The sequence below is a fragment of the Aplidium turbinatum genome, chromosome 13 (assembly GCF_918807975.1).
Source record: "Aplidium turbinatum chromosome 13, kaAplTurb1.1, whole genome shotgun sequence".
Lineage (NCBI taxonomy): Eukaryota > Metazoa > Chordata > Ascidiacea > Aplousobranchia > Polyclinidae > Aplidium > Aplidium turbinatum.
This window is the reverse complement of record NC_137484.1, coordinates 12,596,755-12,615,555: the sequence shown is the minus strand read 5'-3', so window position 1 is coordinate 12,615,555 and position 18,801 is coordinate 12,596,755. Positions and strand designations below refer to the sequence as shown.

Here is an 18,801-nt window from a genome sequence, read left to right as displayed (position 1 = left end):
TGAATGTAAAAATGGTTGATTTACTTGATGGGAAACGGTTCGAGAAAAAGCTAGAAATCGCCAACAAATGTGATAAGTAAAGCAGTCCTGCCAACTTCCAGATGAAGTTACAGAAGATTATATTGGATTTAGAAACGACTTGCCTGTTTCAGTTCGGTTTCTTTCCGCTGCAGAGACGCCACTTGCTTCTTCAATTTATTTGTTTCACTCTCTTTCTCTAGTAGTCTTCGAAAATACAGAAAACTGTGACCATTATGCCACAGACCATCCAACAAAAGTTTCTCTTATCACAACATTTAACAACATGGAAACTATGTTTAAGCGTAATTAAAACTCTGCTGTGAGGTTGTGGTTGAATTCAACCAAGAAGTTCATTTGAGAAACGGTGGTTGCAATACTTTTAGCATGAAGTGCAGCCTACAGAAAACTGATGGAATAACTCATGAGATGTAAGAATTGCACAAATAGGAAAAACAGTATACCATGATGATGTATATACATTATACAAGTTAAAATTTGGTGTATGATTTTTAAACAGGCTATTAATGACAGCAAAAAAAAGTAAAGCATAGAAAATTTGTTCAAACTTTGGTTTCAGCAAAAGTACAAGAAATATGTTTCAACGTACAGTTTTACAAAACACAGACTTTGGTTACTATGAGTCTGTAGCCGAATACCGAATAGCCTACCTTTTTCTCTTTTCCACCATTTGACGTTCCGTTGATTGATATTGTGAATTGAGCTCAAAGATTTGTTGCTTTTGGTCGCTTTGCACACGAAACGCCTCTGTGAGTTCATTCTGTTTACGATGTGACACAAATCAGTTAAAAAGGAACATTGTTCAATTATGATTTTAACCAAGCCGATGACAAGTCTTGGGCAGACAGCATCACTATGATGCTGATAGCCAGAAAAAACAAGAAAATATTTCTTCCTACTTTGCGTTCTTGATTACAGTTGGCTTAATTTTTCTTATTTAACTACAAGAGTAAGAACGCTATTCACCGGGGTACAAGTGGGAACCGAGAACCCTGTGATAGAATCAGTTTATTACTGATGCTGCCAGCTGAAAGATTGAAACTTGAGTCAATTTTTATTCTTGCTACAATATACAACACTTAACAGATGAACACATTGCCTGAAACTTAACACTTATTTAATAAAAAAATCAATTATGAAGTCTGATTCGAGTAGTCAAATTAAGTGACAAATGATAACAGAATCCAAATGTCAATAGCTATAGATCAGTGGTTCTCAAACTTTTAGTGATTTCGTACCACTTAGCAACTTTCACTATCGCTGCGTACCACCCAGTAGCATAGCCAGGAATTTTGAAAGGAGAGGTTTGACTTTTCCGAAGGCAACACACAGCGGCGGAGGGTCTGGGGGACCTCCCCCAGAAAATTTTGAAAAATTACTTTGAATTTGGTGCCTTCTGAGAGCATTTTCAACAAAAGTGTGGCATAGCAAAGTACCACTTGGAAAGCTCCCGCGTACCACTAGTGGTACGTGTACCACAGTTTGAGAACCACTGCTATAGATTAACAAGAAATCGCAAATTTAACGAGAAACAAATGTTAAGTTACTGGTCTCATATTGATAATTTATCTCACCTGTAATTTGTTGCATTTGCGCTGCAGAGCAGCAGTTTGTGCATCACTCGATTGTCCATTATGACTTCTAAATGATAGATATGGTATATATTCATTATTCAGTAGAGGTTACGAAGTTCATAGATATTATCATTCATGCTTATTGCTTAAGCTATTTTAAAACCCAATACAGGTATAACAGACTAACAGTAAAGAGAGTTTGTTTTTCGGCAGCCGATTTGTAGCAAGAATTGACAGCGATAGACACGTATTTCGCCCATGAGGCTGGGCTCATCAGTATCGCACCGTAGTGTTAAACTGTTTTATTTGCATCAACAGCGCACGGGTACAAATAATTGACACGGCGAGAGAGCACAAACAAACATAGCCAGGTCGAAGACTTTCAGAAACCGGCCTGCCACACCCCGCGGCGGCGGGGAGCGGCGTGATTTAGGGGTGACGATGCACCCGGAGGGGTAAGTCCACCAGCTTAGGTCGCGGGGGCCAGGCTGGGGAGTCGAGGTACCTGTGGAGGGAGAGTGTGGATCGAAAACGTTACATGACCCGTCCGCAAATTTAGAATGGCGGAGCGGGCCAGGGAGACAGGCTCTTTCTGCATTGCCCAGAAAGATGGCCTGCGACGGGCCGGGCGACCCGTCACGTGTGGACGCTGGAACCGGCAGTAATTGACCGCCGGGCGGCGCCCACGTCTCCCTCACGCGACCTCGGCGCAGGTACTTGACTCTTATACCCGGTCTGCCAGTAGGCAGAGCGGATAAAATTGGGGTCTACCACGAGGAAGAGAGTCAACTATTTAAGGATAATTTGGCTCTCGTGGCAAACAAAATTCAAACAAAAATGTGGAGCAGAGGCTCGATCAATCAATAGAAACAAAAAATATAGGTCGGAATGTAATACATACTCACTGGAGAAGAGTAAGCTTTGATTCGGCGAGCACGGATGTGCACTGGCCAGACGTTGACGCAGGTTCGCCCAGCTGGGTCGGGGAGGCTAGCGATTGAAACCAGAGGCACTGATAGGCTACATTACCAGAAAAAAGTAGAAAATTGGGGTGGAAATTTTGAGGCTGCATCGTGTTGATCAATGCGTTGAAAGCAGAGCGAGGTTGATCCGAGCGGGCAAGAACAGCGTTACAAGGCGAAGGCAGCGTAAGATAATTATTTATTCGACCACCGCTTTACCAGTCAGTTTAACTCTTATCTTTGTGGAAACAAAGAAAGAGCCAACAAAACCAGCAGGCGCCAGGGCAGAGGACATTGTGAAGCAAGGGGCGTTCTTCCCGGCTATCAGCACAAGGCTGAGCACTCACTAGTACAGCGAGCAGCTGCGATTCGCCAACCATAACGGTGTAGCTTCCACGCTAGCCATAGTGAGTGCTTCCATCGCTGTACTAGTGAGTGCTCAGCCTTGTGCTGATAGCCGGGAATAACGGGTCTGCTACTATTCGGCGAGTCCGATTCGGCGAGTCCGATTCGACTAGTCCGATTCGGCGAGTTCCCTATTCGGCGAGAGCCCTTTTCGGCGAGTGCCCTATTCGGCGAGTTTTTGAAATTTTTGAAAGGAAATTATCGGGTACCGTAGCCTAATTATAATTGCCGTTTTTACATCGTTTTAACGTCGCTAAACGTTGAAATCGAGCAGAAAGGAATAAAAAGAAAATGTTTGAAGTATTAAATTAAAATTCTTCATGTCAGTTCAGTTGTTTTTATTTCTGACCATCATATGAAAAACAATACACGTCAACATAGCAAAGGTAGAAGCGACAAAACGCGAACGTTTAAACGTGCTTGAATTTGTCATGTCAGTTCAGTTGTTTGTATTTCTGATCATGATATCAAAAACAATACACGTCAACATAGCAAAGGTGTAGAAAAAGGTAGAAGCGACAAAACGCGAACGTTAAAACGTGCTTGTGACCGAAGTAAGTTATTGAGTTAGAAAATGTTACAAAAAAAAAAAAAATAGATCATGTTTATGTCTATAAGTTAGTACTTTTGAATAGTTAAAATGATTAGTTTGGACCAACAAGTGTGTGGCCTACAGCTTGGATTGAAAGGAAGTTATCGGGTACCGTAGCCTAGTTATCCCGACCAGCAAAAATTTGTTCCAAGAACACAGTTCATTTTTACATTGTAGTAACAGAATGAAAAGGCTAAACAAATGTGTGGCCTATCGTGTTAACGTCGCTAAACGTTGAAATCGTGTAGAAAAGGAAGCTTTTGCTGACTATGATACTTTGAAACTGAGAAACATTCACAGAAGCCCTACGCTTTGTTCCAAGAACCCATTTAGCATAACATTTCATTTGTACATTGATTCAACGTCTGAATACATTATCTTAAAAATGCAACGTATCGTAGGGCTTCTGTGAATGTTTCTCAGTTTCAACGTATCCTAGTCAGCAAAACACCCTTTTCTACACGATTTCAACGTTTAGCGACGTTAAAACGATAGCCAGGGCTGCGATTTTTGCCTTTTTCGGTGACGAGGTCACTCGACACGCGCCATCACTATTCGACAAACGCCGTGCCTTACGAAAAAAAAAACGAAAAAAAAGGAAAATAAAAAGGAAAAAAAAAACTGAGAGAGGACTAAACGTCGTCAGGTCGAGGAACAATCGGGGGGGGCATCACGTGATGCAATCATAAGAGTGCTGACTTACGTAAACTTTCTTGCGCCAGGTAGCCTACTTCAAAGCAAGGTCTAAAAGTGACGCTTCACACGAGAAACTCCCAAGGCGTCAGCGCCGCCATTTTGAACACTGCGGGAGAATGCTTTGATCGAAGTTCCAACGCCTGGCATCAAACATTTCGCCACACACGTTTCGTGCTATTCGACACAACAGGTTTCTTTTATAGATAAAATAACCGAAGTAGGCTACTTTAATTGTCAACGTGTTTGCAAGTTTGTATTTATGTCTGACTTATGCACTTGTTGTTCCAAGCTTGCAGAAATGTTTTGCAATGTGAATAAGGAATAGTAGACAGATAAACAGGGTTGCAACTTGACTTCCATCCACTAAAAAAGTTTCTGTGATTACGTAATGGGCGATTTTGCATTTGCGTTCACAAAAGCACACAACTCAGCTGGCAAAACCCGTCGTTTTTACATTGATTTAACATCTGCAGACGTTGAATCGAAAAAACGAGAAGCGAAAAATATACTAGAGTAGTCTACCACGAGTCACGACCGCACTGTTTGATTTGTAGTGATGTAATAATACCAAAAGTAGCGATACGCACGCTGTTACGTTAAATCACGTTAAATAACTCAGGGAGAAAAGTAAGTTAATTTTGGGTTGATTCAACGTTCGAGTCAGCACAAATCTATTTAATTTTTCTGGCGGATTACATTGCGTACCCAGACAGCAAAAATCATCATTTTTACATTGATTCAACGTCTACAGACGTGAAGTCAATGCAAAAATAACGAATTTTGCTGCCTGCATAACAATGCTCAAGAAGAAATTTACGTTTGTTTTACATTAATTCCACATCTAGCGACTTTGAATTATCATAAAATAACGTTAATTGTTCAACCAGGTACCGGTAACAAATTAATATCTCACTGCGAGATGATTGCCTCGGTTTACGTTTACACTAACATAATTTCGGCACAATTGAGATACTGCGAGCAACCACGAGTCTGTTTGATAAAGAACTAGCTGTCAGAATCGGAATCATAAGACGCTGTATGGGAGGATGAAGCTGTCGCATCGTCACTGGAATACTTGAAGACGCAAAACTGCCCGTTCATGAACGCGCAATGCCATATGATCAGAAGCATTATTTTTCTTTTCTGCCGAAGAACCGTTTATCTAATTTCGTATTACTTTTTTAACTTGACCCCGTAGCTTTTCTAATTTCGATTTGTTTCCGTCATAAAATTCTTTACGAATTTTGCAAAATACCACACTAACTTTTCCTTCTGTTTGATAATCTATAGCAGGTAAATTCCACTTTTTAACTGTATCTTCTTTCACGATGATTTATATTCGCAACGACACCGGTAAACAATAAGCATTCGATGAAAGAATAACATTTGCGTAACAATTAAGCCAGTATTCATAAGGTGGCAAACTTTTTACAGTTTACAAGAGCATTGTCAGCGCATAAAATAACTTGCGTGATGCTCTGGGCTGCCGCGTGTGACACGCGATGAAGAAGCGCATAAAATTTCGTTTGATTAAACACTAAAGCATACGGCAATTGTCGCAGCAATCCAAGGTGTGTTGATTTGGCGACGGCAATGTTTTTGCCGTCGTAGATGGAATCACTCAACCAGCGTGCGATTAAAAACTTAAAGTAAGTGACTCTGATACCACACAACTTGTGCGGTAACTCGCGACCAAACGCTTATAATCTGACTCTTGTGACGTTATATTACTATTCGACAAACAAGCGTAGAATTTTTGGTCGTTCGACAAGAAAGAAAAAATCGCAGCCCTGGCCACACACTTGGTTAGCCTTTTCATTCTGTTACTACAATGTAAAAATTAACTGTTAGGCTAACTGGGTTCTTGGAACAAATTTTTGCTGGTCGGGATAACTAGGCTACGGTAGCCTACCCGATAATTTCCTTTCAATCTAAGCTGTAGGAGTGTAGGTCACACATTTGTTGATCCAAACTAATCATTTTAACCATAGGCGCCTAAGCCGTGGGGACCAGGCCCCCACGCATATTTCCGCGTGGGAGCAACTTTTTATGCGGCATTGATACATAAAACAATAGATGAACTAGCGATCGGCAGCAGGAAAACATTTTTAAATGCAAACCGCAACAACTTTGCAGTAAATAATCACTAGAACGAGTAGCGATGCTACAATCCCACCCCAGCCAAAAAAATCTGTCATTTTTACGTTGATTTAACGTCTGCAGACGTTGAATCAATGTAAAAATGACTGATTTTGCTGCCTGTGACATAGCAAAAATCTACCATTTTGCGTCGATTCAATGTCATCAGATGTTGAATGCACCCAAAAACAACATAATTTGCTACGTTGACGCAGCGTGCGTTTAACTTAATGCGCTTGCAAACAGCCTCGCTGTCGCTTTGAAAAGTTGAAACCTCTGCAGAGAATTGTCGCCGCAGTGAATCGGTTGCTGTGAAAATGAACTTGAAGTCTCGGCCCGAGGTTACCACTAACCAACGTAACAAGGGCTGGTACAAACCGCATTGCGCACAGTAGCACAAGCGGCATAATCAACGCAGTAACGGACTCGCGCAAACTGCATGGCGCACACACGTCTGTTGCCATGGAAACCCGATCAAAGGCGGGGAATATGCGCATCTTTTGTTTCATCTGCAACACGAAAACGGGCGTATTTATTACAGCGAATTGGAACTTGAAAGCTGGTCAACCATAAGTTGCGATATTGTAATGAAAAGGGAGCAATGTCAAGTCGAAAACTTAATCAAACGTCTCTCTGTAACTATTTTTCAAGGGCTGTTTACGGATGTCAGTAACTTTTAAATTTATTAAAGGTGACGTGCTGTTGAGTTGATGTAAACATGAATGATTTTGCTTTCAACAGGTATATTTTCAAGCATATGATCAAGTTAGTACTGTATTTTCATTCCATTTACAGTATACCTTTTAGTAAACCTTTTCGTCTCTTGTTTCTGCTAATAAATCTAGTTCGTTGCTAAACTTTATGTTGTGCTTAGCTTAAAGAGTCGCAGTCCATCAACCGCTAGCCAACGCAGACGCATAGCATGTGTTTTGGTCGAGCTTTGTTTATAATAATTAACGGTAGGTCGAACGCAGCGATAACTCCGAGTGTGGCAATAAAAGCAATCCTAGTGTGACAACATAATTACGTCATCCATCTGCGTGACATTTCGCTGAATTTACGTTGCTGCTGATGAACCACGCTTTCGCCCCCACGGCCAAAAAAATAGTTAGGCGCCTATGATTTTACCTATTCAAAAGTACTAACTTATAGACATAAACATTATTTTTTTTCTAACATTTTCTTTGTTTTATTTTTCCTTCATATCTTAAATTTTCCTGAAGGTGATGCAACCTTGCCAAATTTCTTTCAACTCAATAACTTACTTCGGTCACAAGCACGTTTTAACGTGCGTTTTGTCGCTTCTACTTTTTTCTACACCTTTGCTATGTTGACGTGAATTGTTTTTGATATCATGATCAGAAATAAAAACAACTGAACTGACATGACGAATTCAAGCACGTTTTAACGTTCGCGTTTTGTCGCTTCTACCTTTGCTATGTTGACGTGTATTGTTTTTGATATGATGGTCAAAAATAAAAATAACTGAACTGACATGACGAATTCAAGCACGTTTTAACGTTCGCGTTTTGTCGCTTCTACCTTTGCTATGTTGACGTGTATTGTTTTTGATATGATGGTCAAAAATAAAAATAACTGAACTGACATGACGAATTTTAATTTAATAGTTCAAACATTTTCTTTTTATTCCTTTCTGCACGATTTCAACGTTTAGCGACGTTAAAACGATGTAAAAACGGCAATTGTAATTAGGCTACGGTACCCGATAATTTCCTTTTAAAAATTTCAAAAACTCGCCGAATAGGGCACTCGCCGAAAAAGGCTCTCGCCGAATAGGGAACTCGCCGAATCGGACTCGCCGAAACGGGCCATTCCGGGGAAGAACGCCCCTTTCTTCACAATGTCCTCTGCCCTGGCGCCTGCTGGTTTTGCTGGCTCTTTCTTTGTTTCCACAAAGATAAGAGTTAAACTGACTGGTAAAGCGGTGGTCGAATAAATTTGTGGCAGAATACGGTGCAATACTGATGAGCCCAGCCTCATGGGCGAAACACGTGTCTATCGTTGTCAATTCTTGCTACAAATCGGCTGCCGAGAAACATATTGTTGATTGAATGGTCTGAATGGCTAGCGTGGAAGCTACACCGTTATGGTTGGCGAATCGCAGCTGCTCGCTGTACTAGTGAGTGCTCAGCCTTGTGCTGATAGCCGGGAAGAACGCCCCTTTCTTCACAATGTCCTCTGCCCTGGCGCCTGCTGGTTTTGTTGGCTCTTTCTTTGTTTCCACAAAGATAAGAGTTAAACTGACTGGTAAAGCGGTGGTCGAATAAATTTTTTGGCAGAATACGGTGCGATACTGATGAGCCCAGCCTCATGGGCGAAACACGTGTCTATCGCTGTCAATTCTTGCTACAAATCGGCTGCCGAGAAACATATTGTTGATTGGATGGTCTGAATGGCTAGCGTGGAAGCTACACCGTTATGGTTGGCGAATCGCAGCTGCTCGCTGTACTAGTGAGCAAGGATGCCAGACCTTGGTTTTTCCACCTAGATCTGGGTTTTTTTGACCACATCTGGGTTTTAAGTTGTTTTTTTTCAAATTTAGGTAAATCTAGGTTTTTTGGTTTTTAACTTTGTACAGAGCTTGCACGGTATTAAAGCAGTGGGATCCTCGGTAAATGGTCCACACTGCAACACAAAAATGATTTTAAGGTAATGTTTTTTGCATCAGCTACTGTAGTTAGTCAGTGAGGTACAGCTGGTATACAGTAGTGTAGTAAGTTGTTGTGAGCAGGTTTTAATTGATAAGTTACATATAGTTGTCATCATTTATTACGCTTCTCAGGGGTATTGGTATTAGGCTGCCTAAGCTATAAGACTCAAATACGACTGTTGGTGTAGATCTAATGTTATTAACTGTGATGAAAATGAAAAACCCAAAAAGAAGCAAAAATTGTGGTAGGCTATGGACATAGGCGCCGAGTTTTCAAAATAGCTGGGCGAACACGCTGTCACATCATGAAGGTTATTTTGTGTGTTTTTCAAAAGGGCGATTTTGCGAGGTTGTTGGGCTAGCCTAGTTTTACATTTAAGTATATGTCTCCACTAACACGATTTGGAAACAAGTAATAAATGTAATTGGTACGCAACAATGTCTGGTCCTGGTAATTCAGTTCCGCATATTTTTTGTGATTGGTATGTGCGGGTTGCGGGACGAAAACTGCAATACTGTACTAGTTCCATAATTACATTACTATTGTTGATACAACACGATAACACACACACAATACATCGGTGGGTTAGTCACTCCTAGCGGGCGCACAGACAAGAAACAAGATGCTGTAATGCAACGCAGAAGCGATTTCACGGCAATTCAGCTCCCGAGAAGCCATTTAGCGATAAACTGCGCTATTGAACCGAGCTTACATTGGATTTACAATTAGAACAGTTATATAACGAAGGAGCTGAATTGCAACTAATGACAACCAACGGTTTCATCCGGCCAAACCAACAGGTGTGCACATTTCTTATCAGTGACGTAACAGACGCAACTGTGATGATTGAGATGACAAAATAGAGCATTTTGGCAGCAGAGTTAATTGATAACGTCTTTTGAGAGAAAATTACTCCTTTGAAGAACAATGCTACAGTTTTTACAACGATAAAACATCTGGCGATGTTAAAACGATGTAAAAGCAGTGGAAATTGAGGTCAGACTTTTGCCGCAAATGAAGTTCCTCGCATGTTTGCGCAATTTATTTAATTTATAGCACTGGGCTACGAGTGGCAGAGTGGAGACAAACGGCGCGGCCGGACACTTTTGCTCGCTTAACGGCGAATCAACGTTGTTTAACGTTGCATGAATGTTACAATGGCAATAATTGACGAAAACTGATAGCTTAATTAGTAGGTCTAGTAGGGGCTATCATATGGCGACAAAACCCTGCGAATAAGGTAAGTAGGCTAGGATCAGAAGGTGGCAGATGGTTACAGAAATTTTGGGACTTAAATTGCATTAATTTTTTTTTTAATTCCTGAAATGTCCGGCGGGCGCGGCCCACCCGCCCGGGACTCGGCGCCGGTGGCTATGGACATGGACAATCATTCAAAAAGGACTGGCTAAAAGTTCCTGAATGACAAGATTGGTTGCAAATGAAAGAAGATGCTTCAAATAAAAACAACAGTTATGAATATTGTAAATGTTGAAATGTTGCAAAGCCATACTGAAAAATGCTAATATATTAATGTTGTTAGCTCACAGCAAGACTGAAAAACACAAACAAAACTACAGTGCTGCTAAGTCTCATGTGAAAATCAATACTTTTTTAACACAAAATTTAGCCACGCGGTCAGATCAAATTGCCAAAGCAGAAGCATTGCTTGCTGGTTATTTTTCTGAGCATCATGTACCATTCACTCACATTAATCATCTTGTTGATGTTTATAGCCTAGGAAAGCATTTCCTGATAGTGCGATTGCAAAAATAGATATGAAATAATGAAAAGCAAGTGGTGCTAAAAGCACATGCAGGTTTTTTTAACCGCTTTGCTACATATTTTCTGGACCTGGGTTTTTTTTAGCACACAATCTAAGTTTATTGGAAATCTGTCGCTGGCATCCCTGCTAGTGAGTGCTCAGCCTTGTGCTGATAGCCGGGAAGAACGCCCCTTTCTTCACAAAGTAAAGAGAGTTCTTACCCTAGGTCAAGATTAGTAAGAAGAAGATGATTTTCATGTTTGACTTTTTCAATCTCATCTTTATAGTTCAAGATTGATTTTTCCAGGGTCTTTTTACTTTCACATACTTCTGTATCTAAAAATATCATTATAAAATATTTAGCTTAAAAAGCCATAGCTAGAAGTGCCATCAAGTTCTAGGCAAGATGCAATTCAAAACATGAATACTCATGCAAATAATTACAACTTTTATCCTGTTGTATACCGGTAACTGTGGAGAAATGTGAGGACAACTGACTTTCACACATCATAACAAGATCTTAACTGTAACATACACACTTACACAGCATACTGATTAAGTGAAGCTGGGTTTTTTTTTCGGTCATTTTTCGGTCATTGACCGATTTTTTAGCAAAATGTCTGAAAAAAAGTATAGTCAATTCGATTAAAATGTCCGAAAAAATATATAGTCAATTCGGTCAAAATGTCCCTTTCGAGATAAAACACGACAACGTTTCTCAGTGAAAGTTAATGTTGTAGCCAGCCAGGAAGTGCAAATTTTGGTATCAGCTACTTGAAAAGAAATATTTTCATCAGAAAAAATGACCAAAATAAATAAAAAATGACCGAATTTTTTCAAGTCATTTCAGACAAATGACAGAAAAGTCTCAGCAAAAAAAAAACCCGAAGTGAAGTGCCTGACTTCTATTCTACGAAGATCAGGTAACAACACAAACAAAAATCTTTTTGAATTAGACACTGCTGAGTTATATAAGTTAAATTGTGGATCTACCATAACTTTCAACAAGGCTAAAAATTCTACCTTTTGGCTGTCACAGACATCATAAAATATTGATCAACTAACTTTGTGTGAAAATATGATAATTTTGGCACAATATTGTTATTTTAAAACTCAGGTTCAGTGAAGTGATTTTTTCAGGGCTTTGTTACATTGGGAAAAATAACCAATATTGTTCTCACTTGCTCAACTTTTGCACAAGTTTCAATTTTATTGAAATTGTGTGATTCTTAAAAGAGTTGTAAATACTGTCAAGATTCTATTGTGAAATATAAGGTCATTAAAGCATTAAAATTCAAAGTTTGTAATGTTAAAGTGACAAGTTATGATATTACAACAATAAAACTGCATAAGGGAAACCTTGTTACTTTGTAATTACAATTATTACACTCAAACTTTTCAGTACCGGTAGGCTATTCACTTTATGTGTGTTACAAACGTAACTTCATAATCTTCATTGCTAATGAACGACTGTACATTATTGTTATGCAGATAACTTTTTAAATTGTAATAATATACTCAAAGTACAGTATATAAGAAATGAATCTGAATTTGTTTGAACCTAATTAGAGCTGAGAATGAAATAATGACATCAGCAATCTAAGTACAAAAATAAGATGCAGCGGTTATAAACAAAGTGCTTGATGCAGCAAGCAGAGCCTAAAGATTGACAGTAAAAGTTCCCAGGAAATGACTTTTTCTTACTAGATTTCATTGTAAATAAGTAAACAGATACAATCTAGTATAGTAGTTTACCATAGTTTTGTAGATAGTGACATAGAAGCATGAAAAATATCTAGTGCACCTGCTTATTTGGTATAACAACAGCCCATCAAGCTAAAATCAAGAGACTGCAACTATCTTCCAGTTGAATAACCCTGACCTAGCTGTTTCATAGAAAACATGGAAGACTTACACAGCTTTATTAATTGTGAAAACTTGTTATAAACTTTGTTTCTTTCTTCAATTTGCTGCCAAATGTCTTCTTTGAAGTCGACATTATTCATTGAAAAATTCAGTAATAATTTGTTCGCACAAAACAAGGCTTAAACAAAATATCTGATGTTGAAAGCCAAGACCTTTCCAAAAATAAATGAACAGAAACACTGCTATATTAACATTGTATTTTACACATGCAATGACTCACGCTCTCACAAAGAAGTCAACTAAATGATATGTAAACTAACAAATAATCACATTTGCAATGAGCAAAAGACAGTGAATGCTTGACACTTGTGTCAAAAATAGGGGAGTTGAAGAGATGCACAACCCTTTCCCATAGAAAAAAACTCAGAAATTTGATAGACTGTTTTTCATAACTCAAAGCTGCAGTTGTTTTCGTTTGACTCTTTTCAGAGGCTTGTCGTCAAAACAAATTATACCTAAATGTAGTAAGGAATATATAGATAGAAAAAAAGAATACAGCAAATTAATTTTGGATAATCAACGTAGAGTAATTCTAGATTAAGGAAGCTATTAAGACATACCATCATAGACAAATTCTTTTTGCGAGCATAAGTGTGGATCAAACGTTTTAATGAAGGAAGTGGCTGCATTTACGGCGCTGTGAATACAGCCGTTCCATGCCTTTTTTTTAATCTTTACGTCACTTTTACTGCGCATGCGCGCTGTTGCTGGAAAAAAAGTGCGTATATAACTTCTAAATTCAACTGTTTTTGCCAAGTGAATCAGAGGCGCGTGCGATCTTTGTCTGGCTCATACTTGCAAGGATATGAGTTCGATTCCACCGAAAGGTAATTTTTGTCGTAACACCTTAACAATTTTTTTAAATTTAAAACAGAGAAAAAAAGGCTAGTGAGTTTTTTTTCTTTAACAATTAAAATGAGTAAAAAAAAATCTATACCTCTGTTATGTTTGTCATATATATACTGTCTTTTCGTTGTGATTGTCAGAACTAAAAACAAACTAAACTGAACGGCCACAAAAATACGTAGCTTAACGATTGAGTCACTTCGGGTTAGAATTGAGTTTAAAAAAAAATTGCCTTTTGGTGGAATTGAACTCATATCCTTCCAAGTATGAGCCAGACAAAGAACGCACGCGCCACTGATTCACTTGGCAAAAGCAGTTGAATTTAGAAGTTATATACGCACTTTTTTCCAGCAACAGCTCGCATGCGCGGTAAAAGCGACGTAAAGATTAAAAAAAAGGCATGGAACGGCTGTATTTACGGCGCCGTAAATGCAGCCACTTTCTTTAATGAATATTGCTTTCAGTGCTGTAAGGTGAAATAAAGAATGGATTTTAGCAAAATTGGAAAATATTTCATGTCTAAGGTTGTGTTGTCTATATGCGGATTTGCTTACTGAATATATTTTTGTAATAGGCCTTAACAATTTTGCATGCACAATTTACTTGATTTCTGGTGTTGTTGCTTGCTTCTTTAATCAAAGCTTTGGTGCGGTGGCCTAGTACTACCCACTGTCACAGAGGTACTTAAATAGGTAAACTGGCTCCTCTTATATTCTGTATTTTATAGTAGGCATTTATTTTCCAGAGTTGCCAGATTTTTTTCACAAAAAGTAGCAAAATGGATTTGAAAGTAGTCCAATTTCTGCACGATGTTTTTCTTTCAAGAAAAATTGCATTTTGTACATATGTTGCATAATTTTCCAACATGTCCCAATTGTAAAACATTGCATAGTATATCAGTTCCTACTTTACAATTAAACTTTACAACCTTAAATTACCTAAACAGAAAAAAGATTATATTCACAGTCAGTAGGCTAATCGGAAAGATCACAAGAACTATCAACTACAAGAGCTGAAATATATGCAAAATAATGCTTACACCAACAATAAAGATTAACGAGAAGAGTTTAGCGCTGGGTAGCGCTAACCAGAGGAAAACTTGTCACAAAATTAGTTTTAACGTCACTCTATTAGCTTTATTGGGAGCTGGTATTTAAGTCCCCCCCTCCTTGGTAACTCATGACAAAGACAGGACTTGACCAAACATATAGGGTAAAACTACTTCACCTTTGCTTTACTGTTCACACACTTCAATCCACATGTTTTGGTCAATTCCTCTTTGTCATGAGTTACCAGGGGGGGGACTTTTATACCAGCTCCCTTTATTGTGCTACCATTGTTGCTGACTTAAAATATTATAAGACTGTCACAGCTAGCCTACATTAGGCTAATAAGATTTGCTACATTACTACCCACTACACCTCTAGTCTTTGTCTAATTAAACTATAGGCCTACATATCTTGTCTAAAGTTTACTAATTCAAACTTAAACCCAACTCTTAACTCCGAAAAATAAGTCTATTACAAAATTCACTCTCTAAGTCTAACAATAGCAACTACTTACAAAATCCCCTGGGAAACTTCTGCATTTTAACAAACGTATAGAACCGGATAGAGGCTACAGCCTACAATACAGCAGTAGCCGAGTGGTTAGCGCGTTGGGCTCGCAGTCGAGACAGAGTCGAGAGCCTGCATGTTCGACTCCAGCCACCCGCACTTGCTGTTGTTTTTCTGGGCAACAAACTTTACGATAATTGCCTCTACCAGTGATCGATTTCGAGTAATGGGTAGTACCAAATTTAAGTCATAAGTAGAGTAGACAACCAGGAAACAGACATTGCAGTCAGGTGTACGTCGGAAAGCGTGCACCGATGCATTCACCCTCAAGTCCGCTTTCCCGCAATGCAGGATAAAGATATGAAAAACAAACAAACAAAACAACTGGGTAACTCAGCAAGTCGCCCATTGGCTAGGAACAGTTCACGTGGACATCACGCCATTTTTACCAAAAAAAGATAGAAGAGAAAAACGTAAAAACGCTCGAAAGTGAGAGACGTGATGCAAGTCGATTATTCTGTGATTCTTTCCACTTTCGTCTTTGTTAGGCATTATAACTTAAGGGAAGTAAAAAGTAGCCCAAAAAGTCGCAAATGTCAAAAAATTGCAAACTTTTAAATTCAAGTCGCAAAGCGAATTAAAAGTAGCCCAATTCGCGATAAGTAGCCCAATCTGGCAACTTTTTTTTTAGACAAGCAGTCTTCCAACACCGAAGCAGGATTTATTAAATCTTGTGTTGCCAGATGCTCGTCGGATTTCCAGCACAATTGCCAAAATCTTGTCCATTATATTGCGTGGTGAAAACAACACAAAATTAACTTAAAATCACACAAAGAGACTCAACTTACACAAGTAATTTTAACTTCTGGAAAGGGTAACAGATCAGCTTTCAGTTAAACTTAAAGCTTGCACATTGTTATGAGTTATGGCAGGCTCGCAACCAGCAAATATTTTCGGGGGGGGGGCATTTAATTTTTATCAAAGAACAAACATTAAAATGATGCATTGTGACATTTTTATGTTAATGTCCACGCCCATTGATAGAGTGTGTGGCACTACCATGTTACGGTTCAGTGGTCATAACTTATGTCAATCACGTTTTTGTTTAGTACGTACAGCATTAAAGGAAACTAGCCTTTGTAACCTTTTCTCATTTAGCTATGACTACCCAAGGAAGAAAATTACGATAATACAGTAATATGTTCAGTCGATTACAAATAAAATACAACATCTGTAGGCTACGAACTGCATTGGCATGACTGGAGTCATAAATTAATCAATAACATATGTTTACATCAACATAACAAACAGATACATATGAATAAACTCAACACGGTAATTACAAATTACAATCCTGAAACATTTTGTTGGCTCAACAAGTTTTTATGTTTCAGATTTACAAATGCCTAAGCCCAACTGAGTAGCTTATTCACCACGCTATCGCAGCTGCTTTTGATCTCGAATTATTTAGTTGTTTTTAAACGCTTTTTATGGTGATGATGGATGCTGACATTCTGTATACGCTAACGAAACAGATAATGAGGATGCCAGCCTAATTTATCGAACAAAATCGTTAGCATAGCTTCCAACCAGCGTAGCTTACTTTTGGTTTCGATAGTCTACACTCTACAGTATGGCTTCTTCTTCTCTCGTTTGACTTGTAGTAGCTTAGATTGGCAATGCCTGATACGGTAGTTGGGTCCAGTTGTCGAATACCAGTGATTCCACTTCGGGGCCGTAAGATGGAACATTCGTGGAGTATGTGTTGCATTGTTTGTTCTACCGCTCCGCAGACACATATCGGCGAATTATGCAACCCCCACCTAAACAGATTAGCTCCAGTGCAGCCAACGTCACATCTGATCCTGTTCAATGTGACCCATGCCTTTCTTGAAAGGTCTGCTCCAGGAGGGATGGAGAGTGCTGGTATAACTGAAAACTGGGGAGGAATATGTGGCAGCTCGCTCCATTCCTGGGCCCATGTTTCCATGCAGCTGAAGTTCTTATCCACAAGTTGTGTAGCATATCGATGGAATGGGCGCCTTGATGATAGGCTTTGAGGTCTGACTGGTCCATTTGTTTGGGAGTGATTGTGGAGAAGGTGTTGAGGATCGAGTCTCGCATGCAAAGCCAGTTTGTGAGAGGCTTCTTCCCTACGGACATGAGCAGGAGCAATGCCAGCCAAAGTTGGCAGATAAGCAGTAGGTGTGGGACGGAGACAGCCAGTGATGATGCGCAAGGTGTCGTTAATGCATACATCCATCTTTTTTTTTGTGTGTCTGCTGCGGTTCCACACAGCTGAGGCATATTCGGCTGAGCTGTAGACTAAGGCTAGTGCACTTGTACGCAGGGTTGATGCTCGGGCTCCCCATCCTGTTCCTGCTAGGCTTCTCAAGAGGTTATTTCGCGAGGTAACTTTGGCATGGAGTGACTCGATGTGGGGTCTGTAGGTCAACTGCCGGTCAAGTTTTACTCCAAAGTTGGTTTTTTTTGCAGTAGCCCAGTAAACATTGATTGTTGGGGCAACATTGGCAAGAAGGTGGCCGCAACATTGGCAAGATGCAGACGCCAACGTTGGCAAGATGTTTTTTGCACCATTTGGATGCATCTGTTACGGCCAATCTCTGTACAAATCAAACGTCATATAAAACCGTTCAAGTCTACTGAATATTACGTCATGGAAGTTGCTAGAAAATGTGCCAAAATTGCACCATCGTTCATAGACTTGTGTCAAACTTGTTTGGACTTGTTTGGGCCTGTTTAAACAGGAAATATTACATCAGCTTTAAACACCTGTTGGAATGACTTCATAATTGTCTTTCATTTATTGCGTCACAGTTACTTTCTACGTGAATTTGAGATATTGATATCTATTCTGGTCATTCGTAAAATGATTGTTTGAAAGTTGGCCGCACATTTAACTGTTGGCTTAGTGCTTGCTAGCTGGACAAAGGTTCCGTCTTTTATCCAAGTAATCTGTTCTGTAGTGACAGTTTTCAGTGGTGTACGCGTTGCACCCCCTCGTTTTTGGTAGCCGTGGGCTAATTTTTACAGAAATACACTGTTTGAAAAGAAGTTCAAGTGTGTGTTTCTTCGGTCATTATATGCAGACGAAAGGATCCGGGAACTTTAAGTTACAATTTTCCCACGAAGAAATTATGGTTTACCGCTGTGACCATAAAAAATAAAAAAGACGAAGTTAGTTAGTTGGTAGGCCAAGAAGCACTTAGAAGCAAAGAAATAATAAAAGAAGATCTTATTGGTTGGTAGTCTAAAGAAGCAAAGAAAATTAAAGACATTTCTTCTCAGTTTGGTACAAAAAAAAAAAAATAACTTTGACATTCATTGGCAAGAAAGAAGATTAAAGGCAATCCATCTGTGCTTGAAGATTCAAGTGGAAGAATCCAAGCAAGTTTTGTGGACGTTTGGACTTCACATACTCGTACAGCTACGGTATCGTGCATTTAAATTCTTTTTTGTATTTTTACGGTCTTTGCAGTTAAGTTTTTTATAACTACTGTAATTTTGTGTGTTTGTGTAACTTAATTTTTTAATTGTTAAATTTAGCCCTAACATTTAATATGTCTACACTCGGTGGTGACAGGGACTCGACCGCCGTCGACTCGACTGAG

The 18,801-nt window shown here is 39.3% G+C and overlaps 1 long non-coding RNA gene across 4 annotated transcripts; it reads right to left on the bottom strand.

The window, feature by feature from the left end:
* Nucleotides 1–152: 152 nt before the first annotated feature.
* LOC145781847 (uncharacterized) lies at nt 153–12,864 on the bottom strand. 4 transcript variants are annotated; one of them, XR_014290792.1, is made up of 5 exons: nt 12,757–12,800; nt 11,063–11,177; nt 1,614–1,680; nt 690–799; nt 153–225 (listed from the first exon to the last, which is right to left on the bottom strand). It is a non-coding gene; the product is annotated as an uncharacterized LOC145781847 (long non-coding RNA). The 4 variants fall into 4 exon arrangements; XR_014290794.1 differs by lacking the exon at nt 11,063–11,177 and having other exon boundaries at nt 12,757–12,864; XR_014290793.1 differs by lacking the exon at nt 12,757–12,800 and having other exon boundaries at nt 11,063–11,184.
* Between the last annotated feature and the right edge of the window lie 5,937 nt (nt 12,865–18,801).